This window comes from Euprymna scolopes, chromosome 22 (genome assembly GCF_053919585.1).
Source record: "Euprymna scolopes isolate OS-2025 chromosome 22, ASM5391958v1, whole genome shotgun sequence".
Taxonomy (NCBI): domain Eukaryota; kingdom Metazoa; phylum Mollusca; class Cephalopoda; order Sepiida; family Sepiolidae; genus Euprymna; species Euprymna scolopes.
Window position 1 is genome coordinate 59810079 of NC_136503.1, and position 21432 is coordinate 59831510.

A 21432-nucleotide genomic window follows, 5' to 3' on the forward strand; every position below is an offset into this window, starting at 1 on the left:
TTTACAGTGGCAAGTCTCTTTAAATTGTATCCAGGTTATTTTATCCTGTACATATGGCCATTGATGTATCTGGTTCTTTTCGGTTTTTGGTTCTGATGCAATTTCTATTGTCATTCTCAAATTGCTAAATTTACATCTATCTTGCACTCTCGGTTCTATTTTTCCTGGCCCTGCAAAGATTTATCTGTTACTCATATTTTTTAAAATGATTAACCGTACCCAACCGTGTAGTGTCCTGACACTCTTTTCTTTGTTACTTGTAAAATTTGTTAAGAGTTATTTACATCCACCTTGTCCTTTTTTTAATTAAGAGAATGCTTAGAGATTTTAACTGTGGCTTAATGGGATTTTGTACAGTAGCTGGAACGGAACTGAGATTTCGAAGACGTTCGACAGAGAGAAAATCGGCTCTTCTCCACAAACTTCAATGTAATGCTATAATTGCTGACATTTTAAATTATTTTCTTTCCGAGCAAAGCGGGCTAATAACTCTTGATCGAGCCTATTTATTACATTTCCAGGTTTTTCCTATGACACTATAATCAACACAACACTTTGTTCTATATTTAAAATAAAATATTATTCAGAAAACCAATTCGGATGTTGCTTCTCTACCACCTAAATCTTCTCAGTAAAACAATAGACCTAATTAAAATTTAGTCTAGGTTCAGATGCGGATTAGGATAGGAAACCAGATGTTTAGGTTATATACTCTTCAGATAATCGATCATATGCATGTCACTTTTACTCCTAAACTTTTTATTGTAAATTCTGCCTGTGAAGAGTAATCAACTCTCTTTATGTCGTGAGATACTTATTGCATTTATGGTATCCATTTTTCTCCCATGTTATATCTTTCGCTGTGAACACTTTCTTATACCTATATATATATATATATATATATATATATATATATATATATATATATATATATATATATATACTGTGTAAAATTATTAACGAGATAACATTTTTTTAGAAACGTTGGCAATGCTGAGCTGCGCGTACTGTGAAATTTTCGTACTGTTCCGCGCAATGTAAACAACTTGCCATCGTCATATCTGAATCCAACGTATTTGAAGTGTGTCCAATTATTAACAAGGCAATTTGTTTCGTCAATAAAATGGGTCGGACAGGTAGTTTGAATAATTCTGAAAAAAGTACTATTACAGAAAAATAGCAAAAGGTAAAACTACCCTCCAGATATCGAAAATGAGAGGAATATACCATCAAACTGTGAAGAACTTTGACAAGGGCCCTACAAAGTTTCCTAAAAGAGATGATAAAGGTAAAGGTTGATTCACGCTGTTCTCTATTCCAAATTAAGCGTGCAGTTGTTAGGAAACTTGGGCAGACAAGTCGAGAAGTCTTTGACCAAGCCGGATTGAGGAATGCCTCAAAAAGTACTCGATGTCGCCTTCTGAAAGAAGTGGCAAAATCTGTTAAGCCTATTACAAAGCCTCCATTAAAGCAACATCACATGCAAAACCGATTGAAATAGGCAGAGGACAACATGAAAACTGAGTGTTCTCCAGTTTTGATCACGGATGAAGTGTGCGTCACTCTTAATAGGCAAGGTGGGTGGAGCAAGGGATGGGTCCTAGATGGATGACATCGTCGTCAGCGTTAAAGGCGCCAACAAGGTAGGGTGGGATAATAATTTGGGCTGGGATTATCGGAGGTACTTTAGTTGGCCCATGGAGAGTCACAGAAGGTAGGTGTAAAATGACGTCAAATGCTTACATAGCTTTTCTGAAGGAGTACTTTGAAGCATGCAATATGGTTTCCGCTCTACAAGATCTACAGCAGATGGGCTGACGGTTATATCACATAGGATTAGTGAATCTCTTGACAAAGGTTTCCTTTCCATGGCAATTGCTCTTGACATATCGAAGACCTTCCACAAGGTATGGCATAAGGGTCTACTTCACAAGATTTCCAGCTACGGTATTACTGGAAATGTTTTCTCTATCATTAAATCATTTCTCTCTGATAGGTTCATAAGAGTAGTGGTTGATGGGCAGAATTCCGAGGCCCACACTATTAATGCTGGAGTCCCCCAGGGGTCAATCCTTGGCTCAACTATCTTCCTGATCTACATCAATGATCTACCAAAGCACATACTTAAATCATTCGTTGACATCTATGCTGATGACACAACCATCTAGGGCAACACATAAAAGGCCGTAAATGACAAAATTCTGTATAATTCTCTCTCCTCTGATATGAGCACGTGGTACAATGGGGGAAGAGGTGGCTGGTCACTTTAATTCATCCAAAACCAAGCTTCTATCTTTACATCATCAACGCTCTGATCCCCATCTGGCATCAATTGAAATGGATGGCTCTCGTCTTGGGAAGGATCCATGTTTTAACAAGCTTCTGGGTTTGACCTTTACTTCTGATCTGAAATGGAACACGTACATCAAATCTGTTGCCAGAGACGCTGGGAAAATGGTGAGATCTTTCTACATCGCCAGAAGATATCTCACTACCGATGCAATACGCTATCTGTATAAAAGCCAAGTACACCCAAGGATGAAGTACTGCTGCCACATCTGGACAGGAGCTGCTAAAAATAGCCTATCCTGCCTTGACAGAGTACAAAATAGACTTCGTGGTTTAGTAGGGAATGCCCTTTTCTCTTCCCGGCAACCTCTCTCCCACAGAAGAGACGTTGCGAGCCTGTCTTTGTTTTATCGTTATTTCCATGGCAGGGGCTCGTCTGATCTCCAATCCATCGTCCCCCCTCGCCAATCTTTCACGAGAAACACCCGTCTGGTTGAAACTACTGTCAATAATTTTCCCTACTCTTTATCTGTGCCTAAATCCAAACGTAGTTTACACGAGAAAAGCTTATTTCTTAGAACTGCACGCCAGCAGAACTCTCTGCCGCTTGCCTGTTTCCCACCTTCCTACAACTTGGACGTCTTCAAGTTCAACATAAACAAACTCCTGACAAACCTCCACCTTAAGTAAGGCACTCTAACCACCCAATACTAATAATTACTACAATACTATCTCATTGATTACTGTACACGCAATAATCCTTATCCCTGAATGGCCTTTGGGCCCTGTATAAGTGGTGAACCCCATGTAAAAAAAGCAAAGGTTGATGTTCAGAAGAACCATGTTTTGTATGCAGGATAATGCTGCCTCGCATGCAACAAACAAAAGCAAAGAGTATTTGCAACAGCTGGGGTTCTCTGGGCTATGGAAAATGGAGTAATCCACGAATTCACCAGATGTAAGCCCAATTGAGAGCCATTGAAGTATCATGAAGCGACGTCTCTATGCCAGTGGACGCCAATTTTACAGTAAAGATGAGTTGTGGGATGCTCTCCAAGAGGTATCGGGAGGAATAACTGTTGACGAAATCACAAATTTTACTAATTCTGTAGACCAACGTCTTTTACAAGTAATTCATAAAAGAATCGCGCATGGCCGTACTAATTATGTAAACGTAGAAATTGCTGTGTAGTTATTGTGATCTAAGTATTTTTAGCCCCTTGAATGTTTGCAAATTATTTCAATAAACAAGTTATGTGTGCACTGTGTTTTTTTCTAAACCTCGTTAATAACTTGTGAATGAAGTATATGAATAGTATTGTAAGCACTTTCTCAAAGTTTCATGGATTTTTATTCACTCGTTTCATAAATAATTTTAAAAAAATGTAAACTCGTTAATAATTTGATACGAAGTGTATGTACAAATCTTCTATTAGACCATCTATGAATATTGGTGTTATATTTTTGCTAGTAAATCTCTGACCCATGTGATTGCTCTTGATATTTAAAATATAATAGGTTCTAGTCTTCCTTATTCTCTCTTCTCACACTCTCTCTACGGGATGTTTTAGTTTAAGACATTTTTATAAATAGTATGAAGGATATGTTCAAATTTGTCAACTGTATTCTCCGCTTTTTCTGTTTAGGCCCGTTTGAGTCTCACGTCTAGGGGTTTCTTTCAGTTTGTTGTTTATATTACCTTGTTGTATTAGAGGTTGCTATTCAATACACTTCTCTCGCACAAATTCAGACTTGTGAAAAGCTCTACATGTCCACGATTGTTTTTCAACTTATAGATTAGGAATAGAACACATTAGTCCATTATGCATTATATGACTTTGGAATAATCATAATCGATATTCTCAGCGCCATACGTAATGTGACATCACGAGTTTTCTGGGTCGATTTCCATAAAAAGATACTCACGTTCCGTTGGATTATTTAAGCGTAAGGGGCATTTTGATTTGGCTTAACAAAAAATCCTTATAACCACTTTCATGTGAAGATTAAAGCGTATTCTTCTAAATGAGTGTGTAAGAAACTAGAGGCCCCATAGTTGATAGAGAAACCGAAATTAAGTAAATCGTAGAGGGGAGCTGGTCATAAACTGCAATAAATATCATTCTACTTTGAGATAAAAAAAACTCTCATAACTACCACACATAAAATAAACATAATCTAACATATATGGACGATAACATAAATTATCAAACTATAAAGAATATTAAAAGTATATTAAGGACATAAGTAAAGAAACCAATTCTATACCAGGTATGCTGTTTAAGTATATACTCCTAAATCAATAAACACACACACACCACCATCACAACACCCATAAAAACCTATACCCACAGAACCACACACACACGCACACACACACACACACACACATATATATATATATATAGAGAGAGAGAGAGAGAGAGACAGAGAGAGAGATACGGAGAGAGACAGAGAGGCAGAGGCAGAGAAAGAGAGAAAGGCAGAGAGAATGAGAAAAGACAAAAAGATATATATACTTTCCTTTAATTCATAAATGATTTGACTCATAAAATTGCCCCTAATATAGGTATATTTGCTTATGACACCATGCTCTGTGACAGGCACGAAGGGAAAACGAATGAACACTTATCTAAGGATATGCCAGAAGCACTAGAGGAAGACGTCCAATCTGTAGTGTAATGGGGACAAAATTGGATGTTCACATTCAATCATGCCAAAATTAAACTTGTCTCCTTAAATAATTACAAGAAACCTTCTCAACCACCAATAGCTATGGTTAAATATACATTACCTTAAAGTACTTCTATCACACTCCTCGGCTTAACGTTCACAGGACACATCAGTTGCAACAGATATGTTGAGAGCATTGTTACGGCCGCTGCAAGGAATGTTGGCTTTCTCTACCATGCTAGAAAGCTTTTTACGCCTGAAAGTATCCTGTAAATCTACAAGGCCAGAATTCGCCCATGTATGGAGTATTGTTGTCACATTTAATCTGATGCACCTGCTGCTAGTGGATCGCTCCTGGACAGAGTTCAAATGAGAGTCGTCAACATGATAGGTGCTGGAATGTCACTAAAGCTTCAACCACTCTCCTATCGACGAAATGTTGCATACCTATGCTAGTTCTACAAGTATTTTAACGGTTAATGCTTTGACGAGCTACACACACCTGTACCCCCTTGAAGTAAATACTCCCGATAAACCCAATTAGCAGCTCAATTCCAACCCTGTACAGTAGAGACGTGAAAGACACACTTTTTCTCCAATGGTTTCTTCTCAAGAACTGCTAGACCTTTAAACTCCCTTCCAGCACTTTGCTTTCCGAACTTTTCTGACATGCAGAAGTTCAAGTGTAGTGCGGACACACATCTTGCTGCTATCTCCCTTCATAATATTCCTTTCAACTTCTGTCCCAATTGTAGCCTCCTATTTCAAAGTAATACTGCACCTTGTTTGGGGGTGTAAATTAAAGTTTTTTTTTAAATGATTATATATTACAGATAATTTCTACACTTTTGATGCCTTTAAATTTTCTTAGTTACTTGTTTCTAACCATAAAAGCTTTTCCCAATTATACCTGATAATTCGGTCTACTAAATATCCTACTGTCTATACTAAGAATAGTTATTAGCCTATTCTCAGTTTAGACAGTAGGATATTTATGGGAATTATTTCTACTCATTTAATAAAATATTCCGTGGATATATAGGTGCTCTGTTAGGCGTTCAAGTATTTTATCACCAGAATTGAATGGTATTTATTTATATTGTTGTCTTTAATAAGTATATTTGAAAGTATATGATGATTTTTTTTATTAAGAGTGTTTGAAATCAAAGACTCTTTACTAAAATTGTCCGAAATAACGTGTGTCTGTGTGTGTGTCAGTGTGTAATTGATATTGCAATTATAATAGTTTGTGCTATTTTCAATTAAAGTGCCGTTATCTAAAAATGTTATCATTAACAATCACGGCTAAGTTGATATAGCCGCGTTTAAATATATTAGTTTCCACAACTGCCATAGTCGCTGTATTTCAATAGGAATTTAGACTTAAATGCAAGATTTGTCTTATCCAGAACCCTTGTAAAGGGGAAAGACTTATTGCTGTCACGAGGTTTCCCGTATATAAAAAGAACATTATTTAGATTGTAAATGTGTCCGTTTGTTATTGTATTTAATGAAAAAAACAAAATTACTTTCACTAAGCAAAAGCTGTTCCAATCATTATGAGATTCCTTCAATTCAATCTGGAGCCACTATGGCTATTATTAGTTACATTGGAACTGAGTAAATAAAGAAAAAATAAAATAATTACTGACATACATAGTAATAAATGCAACGCCATAATTGACATACCTGTTTTATTTAATATATGGATACGTTTCATGAGCCAACCCGTTTGATAAACAATTAGCGTCGGCCTGCAGCAAGCAGATTGGTCTTCGGTCGAATTTTCAGAGTATGTTGAAGATGCCAACCGCATGGGATCTCGACCTCAACGTCGGCAAATGTTGCTAAATTCCAGGCGTCAATGTACTAGAGTCTTCATATTCCCCGCTGCAGAAAATCTTTAGCCGATGTTGAGGAGATCAGAAACCTCGGGATATTGGTTTATTTCGCCTTGAAGTCACTGCAATCAGGCTACCAACAAGACAGGTTCCCTCTTTTCTCTCGGCTAGCGCTCTTTCGCAAGCTCACTTCGAAAATAATCCGTTTTATGTAGCTTGTCCGACCTGATTTGGAATATAGTATATAGGCATCATCTCCATAGATAGTTCGTAACATTCAGCGTCTGTAGCTAGTACAGAGGTCGGCGACCCTGTCGGTGCGAGGTTTTTGTATCCTACATTTATGAGGCCCGTCTGCGGCGCCTGAACTTTTTCACGTAGGAGCACCGAAGACTGAAGGGGCTTCCTAAATGTTACCTATAATCTGCTTGGTCGCCATTACGCACTCCCTCGTGAATTTATCTTCATCGCGACCCCCGAACGTGGATGAAGAGGACACAACTTGAAGCTGTTACATCGGAAATGTCGGCTAAATCGATGGAAAGCCACATTTTCAATCCGCATATCGGTTCTCTGGAATAGACTGCCGCTTGATGTTGTGGGTTGGTTGGTTGTTCTTTTTTTACGGCATATCAAACCTTTTTCAGATTATTTAATGCCGAATCAAAAGATTTTGAAGAAAGTCTTTTAATAGAATATATTTGTTGGTTTCAAGTCGGTTTCTATTCAACCCATAGTTGGCATCCTAACAGATACTACCACTCCGGGTTAGAGTTGACCTGGGAGCACCAAAACATATAAGTTCAGCACGAAGTTGGAATGGTGCTGGTGAATTGTAATACCGATCATCGGAATTCGCAATGTCCCTTTCTACTTCTATGTTCACTTTCAATCTTTTTTCTTCCTTCCTGCGAATTTCTTAACGCCTTTCAATCATGTAATATTTTAACATGTAATATTTTAACATGTGCCGATAAAATTAAACTGAATGAATATAGTTTTCATAACTATTAAGGGAGACTAGGGAACAATATTCGGCGGTATCATATAAACTTATTTAGACTATACTCGGAAATGATTATTTACTAAAACACTAAGGCATTCTCATAAGCAATTTGAAAAATATTGGGAAATTACAAGTTATTGTCAGAGTTTCAGTAGAGCATACTGATATGAATAAGACTTTTCTGCATATAAAGGTTGTCGCCATACGCCTTTACGGTAAAGAGGTTTAAATAGACCAAGTAATAATTGTGTAGGTAACGTCTATTATTGGTAATAGGCTATGAAATTGATTGTTGAAGTTACATCGACAAAAGCAGACGATGCTTGGAATTTTTGGAAAAAAATATTTAACATTGGTAAATTTTTGGTATCATAAATTTATGGCTCAATATGACAACGACCATTATAAAAAGTGTATGGAAAAAGTTATGACAAACTTGCGTCGAGGAAAAATGTAAAGCCACCGAAATTGGAAAAGTTGCGTGTAACGATAAAAGCAATAAATTAGAGTATAATTGGCAAATGTAACTATTGATGATATCACCGAATACGTATACAATAACGGTGAAGATTTCACAAATTAATATTTTTGTACGCAATGTATTTACATCTGATGCTGATGACATCGGACCCCCTGTTTATGAATCTTTCTCATGAAAACTGATAATAAATGCAATCATAAAAGAGCTCTGAAATGCTGATGGAATATCCAAACGTAAAATGTTTGCTGTCGAAAAGGATGAGTAAATCAAACCATAATTCAAGCGAAACAATGTTCGTGTAATGAGCTGTTAAAGTAGTAATTACAGCTTAAATATTATTCAATACTTAATGGGCTCGTGGTGAGAACTTTACAAGTTACGATTTACGCCATAAAATAACTGTAAATCATGAATTAATAATAGCAATTTATTGAATAAGGAAACGTTTTCCTTTTATTATGCTTCAATCTTCCGAGAGCAAGTAAATAGAAAAAATTAACTACATATAGAAAGTTAGATTTTGTAAAACTAAATAACTGATTGAGAATAAAATTTGAATGTAATATTTTTATAAGGTTTTCCTCTCCCTCTATCTAGATTTCTATCATACTATCTATCAACCTATCTAATTACATCTCTCTCTGTATTTCCCTGTCTGTGTATGTATGTTTGTGTGTCTCTCCCTCTCTCTCTCTCTCTCTCTCTATATATATATATATATATATATATATATACACTGTGTAAGTTAAAACAAGATTTCAAAACAAGGTGTTGGTGGAAACAAAGAGTGTATTTCAATTTACGTTACAATAGTTTTCATGTCCAGTTCTACAATTTCAAGCATTTTGTAGGTTGAAAATTTTCAAAACCAGCATTTCTTCAGACTTTATGAATAAGCACACTTTTGGCAATGTAGCATTTTTTGAAGAGAAGGAAGGGGAAATCCCTAGATAGAAAGGCATGCGAGAAACATCTACTTTTGTTGTTCATAAAGTCTGAAGAAATTCTGGTTTTGAAAATTTTCAAACGACATAATGCTTGAAATTGTCGAACTGGACATGGGAACAATTGTAACATAAATTGAAATACACTTTTTGTTGCCACCAACACCTTGGTTTGAAGTCTTGTTTTTGCTTACACATTATATTAATGCTCAATTATAAAATTTGATCATTTTGTAGCTTACTCTTTAAGTCAACTAATTTGGCCTAAAACTCATTGGTACATAAACATTTACTGAATTTCCAGAACTCAGTATAATTACATAAGTTACATATTACATATTACATAAGTTACATATTACATATTACATTACATATAAGTCTCTCTCTCTTTCTTTCTCTCTCTCTCTCTCTCTCTCTATATATATATATATATATATATATATATATATATAATGGGTTAAGAAATTCCAACGAAAGAAAGATGTATATTTCAAGATGTATATCTAAATAAGGGAGTAGTCACCAACAATGTATATTTTTTAACATTATTTTATTATCCCGTGTCTTGATTTTTCATTGAGAATTAAGTTTGGATCATTGTAATAATGTTTTTACGTCACTGAAATCGTTTTTACGCAAGTATCAGACGTTCTGTGAAGCGTCCTCGTCAGAAATTATTTTCAGATGTGTTGGAGATATAAAAATGGCAATTTTCGTAGTTCATTTTAAGTATTTCAAAGGGGTTGAGGCTTGTAAGTGCTTATTATTCATTGGCATGTTCAATTTTTATTACTCTTTTATTGGGCTTGTCCAGGCCGCTGACCTGGCTGTAGTCACTCTCTCTTTCTGCTAGTGTGTTTCTTTTCCTTTAGGGTGGGGTAGTGGTGTGTGTGCGAACGCGTGTGTGTGCGTGTGTGTGCGTGTGGGTGTTTGCTTTTATTGGTTTGAGAATGTGTATCGTGTTTTATAGTATTATGGGGTTATTTGCTTCCTTAGGAAGGTGACTGTGATCCGAGGTCGTTACTAATGTCTACTCTTCTGAAATAAGAGTAGGGTGATTTCATTCTATTTTGATATTTATTTCTTGGATTCTTGGATTGTAGTATTGTGATATTTCGTTTTTGTCTTTTCGGGTATTCCTTATATTATGTTTGTTTAGAAAGAGGGGTGTATTTAAAATATGTATAGGGAATTTTTTTAATGTTTTTATTTATTTGTCTCCCCATATGAATATTGCCAGACCTTGGATCGGTTCCTAGTGTGGGGAAGATATTGTTCCCCAGAGGGGGGCAATTGGAGGGGGTATAGGTATGGAAGGGGGATGATAGAAGGGATGATAGTTGTTTAAGTCATGAGGGGGTACTCCTCCACTGACTGAGGAGGGAGCGAGGTGTTGGAACATATATTATACTATGGTTCTAGGTGTTTCTTAGTGCTGTTGGTTTCTAGGTTAAGTAGGGTTGGTATTGTTCAGTGTGTTGTATTAGAGATAAGGGTGTTATGTCTATGTGTAGTTGTATGCGCGCACGTGTGTGTGTTTTAATGTGTCGGTTCTGATTTATGTGTAGGTGTGTATATATGTATGTGTATGGATATGCATGCGAGTGTACCTTGGATTTCACATTTTTGTGTGATGATATTAGGCTCTGTTCAGTTCAGGAGTGAATCGGGTGATGATTTTTTTTTACTGTGTAAGTAAATAAAAATAATTGTCTGTTTGGAAGATTGGAATTATTTTGAAGCTGTTTCCACTGCATGTGTGTACGTGTTTTGAAACATAGAGGTGTATGTTATCTGCAATTTTGATGTTGCTCTTATATAAGGCCACTCTATTGCTGAAATTTTTGGTGGCGCCTATGTAGGATGTGTTGCATGTTGTGCATCTTAGTGCATATACTATATTTCTGGAGGTGCAATTTTGATCCTTTTTTATTTTGAATGTTTGTGTTGGGTTTTTGAATGTGTATCTGTTACCTTCTATGATTATGTCACATACTCCACATCGCGGTTTGTTGCATTTTGTAACCACTTTTGTGCTGTGTAGGACGAGTTTTGAGGAAGTTAGGATGAGTTTTAAGTTTTTGGGTTGGCGTTTGCTTTTTATTATTTTCGTTGTTTTAAGTATGTTTTTTAGTTTGTCGTTCTGATTGAGGAGGATAAGGTTTTTGTTATATGTGTGAATAGTTCCGGGTTGTTTGTGCTCTGTGTAGAGACGTTTGCTAAAATTTGTTCTTTTTGTGTTCTTTTGAGGTTCTTAGTTGGTCGATTGTAATTTTTTCAGCCAGTTCAATACCTTTCTGTATTAGTGGTAGTGGATATCCTCTTTTCCGCAGTGTTATTTGTAGTTCATTCAGTCTAGTTGAACGGAGGTGTATGTCTGTTACTATGGTGCAGACTCTACGTGCTAGGGAGTAGGGTATTGATTATAGACAGTTTTTAGGATGGTGGCTTTTCAAGTGGAGGTATTGTTGAATGTCTGTGGTTTTGTGGTAGATGTCTGTGATTATGTTGTTGTTTTTTATTGTTACTATTATGTCTAGGAAAGGTAGTTCTGTGGAGCTTTGTTCTAGTGCGAAGTTTCTTTTGGATGTAGATTTTGTAGCAAAGTGTGGAGTTATTTGATATCACCCCATGAGGTTCTCCAGAGGATAAAGCAGTCGTCTAGGTATCTTTTTCAAGATTTTATGAAGAGGGTTTTTATATTTTTCCCATACTGTTGCTCTATCCTTTCATAAAGGGTCCTTTCTAGGAAAGCGAGTGTAAGGGTGGCATATGTCGGTGCCATTTTGGTACCCATTGCTGTGCTAGTATTTGGATGTAGTTGTCTTTATTGAATTGGAAGGTGTTGTTATTGAGTATTATGTTGATGCTATCAATCACGAATTGTTTATTGAATCTGGGGTGTAAAGTCTGTGTATGTTTGTCAATCCAATATGCGATAGCTTCTTTTCCTAGATTGTGTGGGATATTGATATATAGGCTGCTAACATCGAATGTGGCTAGTATAGTACCATCGTCTACTGTTTGTGGTAGGGAGCTAGGGAAGTGTGTGTTATCTCTTACAAAACTTCTGACTAGATTGGTGCAGGGCTGTAATAGTATATCTATTAGGTTGCTAAGTCTGCTTTTTGGGCATGATGGTCCTGCTACTATGGGTCTGAATGTGAGGTCGTTGGGGTTTAAGGTGCTCATGTATTCCGACTTTTGTATGTTGATGGCATGTCTTACCTGGTTAGATTTGCACAACATGCAACACATCCTACATAGGTTCCACCAAAGATTTCAGCAAAAGAGTGGCCTTACATAAGCAGCATCAAAATCGCAGATAACAGACACCTCTATGTTTAAAAACGCGTACACACATGCAGTGGAAACAGCTTCAAAATAATGCCAATCTTCCAAAGAGACAATTATTTTTATTTACTTACACAGGAAAAAAAACTTCATCACCAGATTCACTCCTGCACTGAACAGAGCCTAATATCATCACACAAAAATGTGAAATCCAAGGTACACTCGCATGCACATCCATACACATTCATATATACTCACCTCCACATAAATCAGAACCGACACATTAAAACACACACACGTGCGGGCATACAACCACACACAGACATAACACCCCTATCTCTAATACAGCACACTGAAAAATACCAACCCTACTTAACCTGGAAACCAACAACACTAGGAAACACATAGAACCATAGTATAATATATGTTCCAACACCTCGCTCCCTCCTCAGTCAATGGAGGAGAACCCCCTCATGACTGAAACAACTATCATCCCTTCTATCATCCCCTTCCCATACCTATATCCCCTCCAATTGCCCCCCTCTGGGGAACAAAATCTTCCCAATACTAGGAACCGATCCAAGGTCTTGCCATACTCACATGGGGAGACAAATAAATAGAAACATTAAAAAAATTCCCTATACATATTTTAAATACACCCCTCTTTCTAAACAAACATAATATAAGGAATACCCGAAAAGACTAAAACGAAAAATCACAATACTAAAACCCAAGAATCCAAAAAATAAATATCAAAATAGAATGAAAGTACCCTACCCTTATTTCAGTAGAGCAGGCCCCCCCTCCTCACACATAGACATTAGTAACGATCTCGGATCACAGTCACCTTCCTAAGGAAGCAAATAACCTCATAATACTATAAAACACGATACACATTCTCAAACCAATAAAAGCAAACACACACACGCACACACACACCAACACACACACATACACACACTACCTCACCCTAAAGGAAGAGAAAAAACACTAGCAGAAAGAAAAAAAGGAAAAAATCTAACTAGCATCGTCAGAATTCATAGATGGATCTATGAATTCTGACGATGCTAGTTGGATTTTTTCCTCTCTTTGAGGATTTTCCTCTAGCTAAAACAATTTGTAAACTCATTCTGGAGTCACAGTAATAAATTTCCTATATACTGCTCTGACTACACATTGAGCACTCTAGTCCGGTTTTTTCATCACTGGTAAATAAATAAATAAATAAATATATATATATATATATATATATATATATATATATATATATATATATATATATATATATCGACATTCTAATAAATTCACCAAAGCCAATTTATAATCCATCACTCGCCTGAAATGACTCATTGAATCGAAAACTTTGGCGGCTACAGAAAAATTTCTTTTTACACCCGAACAACTTGTTTAAACACTGGCCCGCGATATAGAAAGAAAACAATATCTCAAGAGAAACGTACATGACTTATCCTTACGGTTCATTGAAACATGCATAAAAGAAAAGTGGTTTCCAAATATATATATATATATATATATATATATATGTGTGTGTGTGTGTGTGTGAGTGTATGTGTGTGTGTGTATTAAATTAAATTTTCACCCCAAACAAGGTACACTGTCACTTTGATGTATTGGACTACTCTCAAGGACATAATTTGCTGAGATACTGTGTAGGGAGTTAATCAGAAAGATGGATGTTTACATTACACTTAACTCGAGGAAGCAGCACCCCGGAAGTGAATTTCAAATTCTAGCAGTGCTGGAGAAGAGACTACTAGAAGGCTACTGTATTGGGATGGGGCTTTGCTGCTTGTCAGGTTTGTCGGTAGTATTTACGCGGAGGTGGTACAAGGGCTTGTAGTCTGTCGGAACATCTATAATTAAAATACTTGTAAAATAGGTAGAGTGATGCAACATTTCGTCAATGCGGCAGAGCGTGAAACATAGATTACAGTTCAGGACCTATAAGATTTACATTTCTGTTTTTAACCTTGCACAGAAGTGAGAAACTAGTCGTAGGTGCGGCAGCTCAAATGTGACAACAATACTCCATACATGAGCGAATGTTGGCTTTATAGAAATACAGGATACTCTCAGCGCATGGTATATATATATATATATATATATATATATATATATATATATATATATATAGTGCTCCTCACCTTGAGTTGAGCATATTGAGAAGTGAAACACGAATTACCATTAGCATATAAGCGACGCTCTTTGTGTAAACAAATCGAGCGGAGGTATTTCAGACGATATCAAAACATCGTTAAACTCACTACTCGTTCAAGCAGCCGCCAATAGCGTAATGGTTAGGAGCCTTGACTGCCGTACAAACGGTCGGGTTTCAATCCTGGCTTGAGGTAGTTGCCTGTCTAGCCGCACTGATGAGCTGTGAAACAGCGAAACAGTACTGTATGTGGATGACTATATATATATATATATATATATATATATATATATATATATATATATATATATATATATATATATATATATATATATATACATGATACACAGTGCATGGTATATACCATCAGAGATTACCACGAGAATATATGCAGTAGAACTGGTCTGCCCAAATCTATATTGCTGGCGAGACAGAAGTTTAACAACCTTAAGGCGGTGGACTAGAGCTTGGTTAATTGTGGACTCAAATATTCTGGCGGTAGGAAGGAGGAGGTTTATGGGGCAATGATTTAATGGAAGAGTTCTACCGCCAGAATTCTTGTAAACTAGAACTCCAGAAGCAGTAACGAAAGCAAGATTTGTTAAGGCATTTGTTGTAGAGTTTGTCGAGAAGAGCGGGACATTTTTTTACTAGTACAGCCGGAAGGAGATCATATCTACACGCTTATATATATATATATATATATATATATATATATATATATATATATATATATATATATAATTGCAATATAATATTATGATCTCATGAACTTGAGAAAAAGTGATTTTCAGATCATCTCGCGTGATATCTGTCCATAAAGGAAAATCGGAGGGGCAATGGATTGCTGGATCCAAGTAGAGTTCTAGACAAACTGACGAGAAAGCATGTTAGCTTTCTCGGTTGCCGTGCAAACAAACTCACAGTTGTCGGAAAGTCGGGGAAATTGCTGATTACCCATTATTTACTATACTATTTACAGCTTTCCAAAAATCACCAGTCCTGAATTGTATCTAGTGATTTCCAGAAATCAAGAGTTTCTAAATTCTGCGCTTCAATACGTTTTCAGGTGATTTCGGTATATGCTTTCTATTTGCTGTAGCTATTTGTTTCTTACAATTACTTCTAGTTTCTATAAACTTTTGATGTTTGCACTAGACTTACGCTGGAAAATTTGCAGTAAGCATGTTGCCTTTGAGCAATTCCAGCTGGACAAAGAGAAAACATAAAGAGAGTGAGGTTTGCTATAGAATTCTGCGTGAAAGGAGGTGCTTCAATTGCTGCTTGTAACTATTCAGTTGTCTCATGTGCGAAATGTTCCGCCGAAAGAGAAACGATATTTATCCATGGGGCATCTCTTATCTGATCTCTAATGGCATCCCTGGCAGCCTTTTATCTAGGACTTGTCATTTTAAGCAATTGTTCTTTAACTTGGGGTTGAGATTTTAGAGTGGTGTCTTTCACTATCAAAACATGATCAACATTCCCGAGTGGGCAATAAGCAACAATAACTCTCTAGAACTGTTGTCATAAATACATCAAAAAGTTAGACTTGCTGGTTGCGATGATCTGGGAGATAGGTCAATGAATGAGATATAGAAAAGTCATGGACTTTGCTACAATCTGTTTCTGTGTAGCTAGAGAAGCAATGTCAATTATTGCAACGGGCGTTAAAGTAACAAAATACATGTATTTGGGCGCATATGCTAAGGAAGAGTGTCAATTTTTTCTGTCAGAGGTATGATTGATTTAACTGCAGTCATGGGTTTATGGAGGGGGATAAAGAAAACATAGATAGCTAAGGCTATTGTGTAAAGTTGGTTTAAAGTAAATATCACACCTGTTTACTTAATTCTTTAATAAAAAATACCCAGGAAACATCGCGCTCTTCATTATAAAATACAGTTCCGCTATTTTCGTTATATATATATATATATATATATATATATATATATATATATATATATATATATATATATATATATATAGTTTTGCAGTGGATGGAGATGAGGGACATAGGCAACCTCTGCTGTTTATGACTGATCATTCCTGTTTTTACGCGGTAACTGCGGTTTTTATGTAAATAATTTACAATATATATATTAGAGTAAATCGTTTACTCGAATATATATATATATATATATATATATATATATATATATATATTAGAGTAAACGATTTACGCTAATATATATATATATTTTAGAGTAACTTGTTTAGATAAAAACCGCAGTTACCGCGCAAAAACAGGAATAATCAGTCATAAACAGAGAGGTTGCCTATGTCCCTCATCTCCATCCACTGCAAACTACTACATGCCACTGTCCATAGTGATTGTAATCATCTGAAATTCAATGCCAATAACCGTCATGTCAGCAGGTGTAAAACATAACTCGTCACTGGATGACACTGCCATGCAATGGTTGATAGTGCATGAATATTATAGATCTAGAAGATAAATATTATGAAGGTTTTGGATACTAGTGTCGGCTATTTTCTTAAGCGAACAAAAAATAGTTATATTTGTCTAAAGTGGCGGGGATATTATCGAAGCTGTTCTGAATTTGTGTCATAATTCTACCGGGCAACGCCAATACACGTGTCCTGTTCGTATCTCTTTCTCTATCTGATTCTGACTTTCTCTCTCTCTCTCTCTCTCTCTCTCTCTCTCTCTCTCCCTATATATATATATATATATATATATATATATATATATATATATATATATATATATATAAAGTTAAAAGTATTCAAGGGGAAAACTTATTAATTAAAACACGGATATTAAAAGTGCTCATTAAAAGATATAATAGGCAAATATTACATAGTCGTTTCGGAGAATTTGATAGCAGGAACCAAAATGCTTTTATTGGCACATAAGCTTTATTACGTTGCCTGAAAAGGACTTTTGGTCCTTACCAACAAATTGTCCTTAACATCAGTATGTTGAGCGTAGCGACTATGTAATTTTGTCTATATGAATAATATATATATATATATGTGTGTGTGTGTGTGTGTGTGTCTGTGTCTTTGCATATATTATCAACTGATCATATACTTCTCTGATAAGAATAAAGCTGTCGTCAGATATATCTAATAACTGTAGCAAGTTAATATGAAATATCCTTTTGACTAATACATCACCCAGTTAAAAATGAAAATGTAAATGCCCGACTTTGGCAGCAAGTTGTACGTAATTAAGTCTGAATCAATATTAATTATATGTTTTTCTGGATATCTTAGAATTGTAATGAACCGTTCGCTGTTGTAATAATTAAATAGTGATGTGTGGTCGACCATTTAAAGTTTTTAATAGAAAACTAAAAGTATAAGCAAATATTAGAATTTAAAACATTTAACATCTAGATAACTCACATGGACATATTTAATTTGTTATTATAGCAAGTTCATAAATGCATTGAAAACTGTAAACATTCTGATTAAATTAGCCAATTTTGACATTTATATTTCATTTCTGTTTTGGTAGGTTTCTAAAACGCTTTTAAAAGTAACGTATCTCGTAAAATAGCGTATCTCGTAAAATTGTTAAAATTGTTGTTATTATTATTATCATTATTACTATTATTATTATTATTATTATTATTAGTAGTAGTAGTAGTAGTAGTAGTAGTATTAGTAGTAGTAGTAGTAGTATTTTGAGGAAATACTTTTATAGTTCAAGTTTTTCTTATCATATTAAGACCATATATTTTATTTATTAATTTTTTAATACTACCTCCTTGAGTGGCAGATTCGGGGAGAAACTCTCAGCACATGCCATTCTTGCCTTCTCTTCACAATATTACATACTCATACTTACATGATCCTATGATCAGGCTACTAAAACTTTCATCACATCAATGCTGACCCTAAACTTAAGTTCGCTATAAAACACCCTTACTCCTTCATCTCTCACTCCTTGATTTTAAACGCAACATCACTATAAACGGTTCTATATGCACAGAGTTTGACAGAAAATCAGTATGAAAGCGTCTGCTCGTATACTTTTAATCTGTCTTAGCATAAACTACGTACACTATTGATCTTACTTAGCATAAACTACGCACATGTGGAGATCTCAGGTGTACGCAACAAATGCACTAACACCCCCGACAAAATCTTGCATACAAATAATAAATCCCCACACAACCTTTCAATAAGCGGCTATCCCAACTCTGCCTTACCGTTATTAAAAAAAAAGAAAAAACTCCAAAGCTACACTCTCTCACATTTCTGTTTGAGCAAACTCTTCTACTTTAATGTTAGAATCTCCCTAGATAGTCGGAGAATCATATGCATAGAGCAACTAGATATCCAACTTATTTAAACTAGCACCACCTTGCGATAACATCCAATTTGAAACCACACAACTGACACTTGCTGCCTAGCGAAGTGCCCTACCTCAGATAATGTCTTATTATATTGTGCCCACGTAATCTCTGTATTACAAAGAACCAAATGCAACAACTCCAATATAGGGAGTACCACTACATCAATGTATCAAACAAAAAATTACCATTAAAATCTTCTCGTTTCACAATCAGATTACTTCATGCAACGACACGCAGTCAAAGCTTCAGAATTGCTGAAACACTCCTGATCTCCAACCACAAATATTTCTTTTAATAACGGGCTCAAACTAAGCAATCGCCCCCCCCTTGATTATTAATAGAAATAATAAGAGAATAAATTATAACCACGGTAATAAAATCATAACCAAATAAACAGCTATATACATAGTCTGTGAAATATAAGGAATATGTCAAAATTGATATGAAGCATAGATATGAATTAAAGAAATGAGATTATAATAAGAATATATAACTAGAGACAAATCAAAGAGTAAATAAAGGGAGACGGCAGGAAGATATAAAAACATATCGCCAATAGAAAATACACATACGTTTCAAATTTCCTTAAGCATTAATGACATATAACATAATTACAATAAATATTTTAAGCTTAATTTTAATTTATAAAGGAAAGAGATTATATAATAGAAGCTTAGATATGTGAGGAGGGAATGAGAGTGAGGAGAAGAGAGGGGGATGAGATGATGAGAGTTGGATTGAAAGTAGAAGGTAAAGAATGTAAATAAACCAAAAAAACATTTTTATGTATATATTAAATAAAAAAAATATCATTAATATAAAATATAATAATATAAGCGAAAAGAGATGTGAGATTGAATAAGAGAACGAGGAAAGAGGAGACGACATTATAAAGTGAGAAAATAGTAAATAAAAAGAATAAACTAAAAATGTAAAGAAAATAACATAACTATAAAAAATATAGACAAAAATTAAAAAATATAAGGAAATAAACCTAGATAGTTGCCTTACAACTAATTACAAATTAAATAAAAGAAAATAATAAAATATAGTTATAAATATTCATTAACTATAGTTCCCTTCCTCGTTCTATAAATTAATCAAACTTGACGCCGGTACTGAATTTTGTTGGCGTTTATATTTTAAAAAAATTATGAATAAAATACATTGTCACAATATGATTATATATCTGACTATATAAGCATTATTTGTAAAAAATATATATCATAATAATATACTTATTACAAAATAATAAAATATAGCCTAATAGAATTACATTAAAAATGTGTCCGTTACTACAGAGTAAACTATCCATATCTGACAACGGTACTAACATTTAACTGCGATTCTGAAGTCTTCTGCCATTTTGGACAACACATCTGTTTCGTTTTTTGTTTAGTTTTCTTTTAGAAGGAGAAGGGTTCTCCCGAAATTAGTTAGTTCCTTTCCACTAACAAACTATAAATTTGTCCCGGATACTTCCGCAACTTGGTTTGCTGATTTTTGAAGAAGTAGTGTAAATAATTAGGTAGCCACTTTTCTTTCAACATTGTTATACGACAATACCTGTCTATTTCATTGTTTATATTTCTTTTCTCTTTCTTTTAACAGTACCGCATTGCTCTCGGCTCTTATAAATTTTAATATATTTCTTTATACCAGCAATGTATCAATCAAACAAGCATTTACTCTTATACACACACATACATACATTACATACATGCATACATACATACATGTCATATATAAAGTAACCGTGTATGAGATCACATGTTATGATGTAATAGAATATTTATATTGCAAATATATAAACTATATTTTTCAGTTATGTTATCATATGATATATACCGTGACGAATACAGAAACAAAAAACAATAACAATCAGGAATACTGTTTAATAATAACACACACACACACACACACACACATATATATATATATATATATATATATATATATATATATATATATATATATATACATCAGCATACGCATTCACACGCACGTATATATCTATGCGTATTTGATCTTTTACATGTTCCTGATTTAATTTAATATATGAACTTATTTTTAATGTACCAAACACAATATCACCTATGTTTATACACATTGGATATATATATATATATATATATATATATATATATATATATATATATATATATATATATATATATATATACTAGCATAGGTGCCCGGCGTTGCCCGGGTGTTTATAGGTGTGGATTTAGTAAAAAAATTGGTAGATCGACCTTTCAGACCACAAATATGGATATATTGGCTAAAAACATTAATATCTTCTCTTTCAAATAAACAATTTTCTACAAGGGGGGTCGCTTTTTGCGCCGATAATTTTGAAAGACATCCTCTCCTTTCAGTTGGCTAGTCTCAATTTAA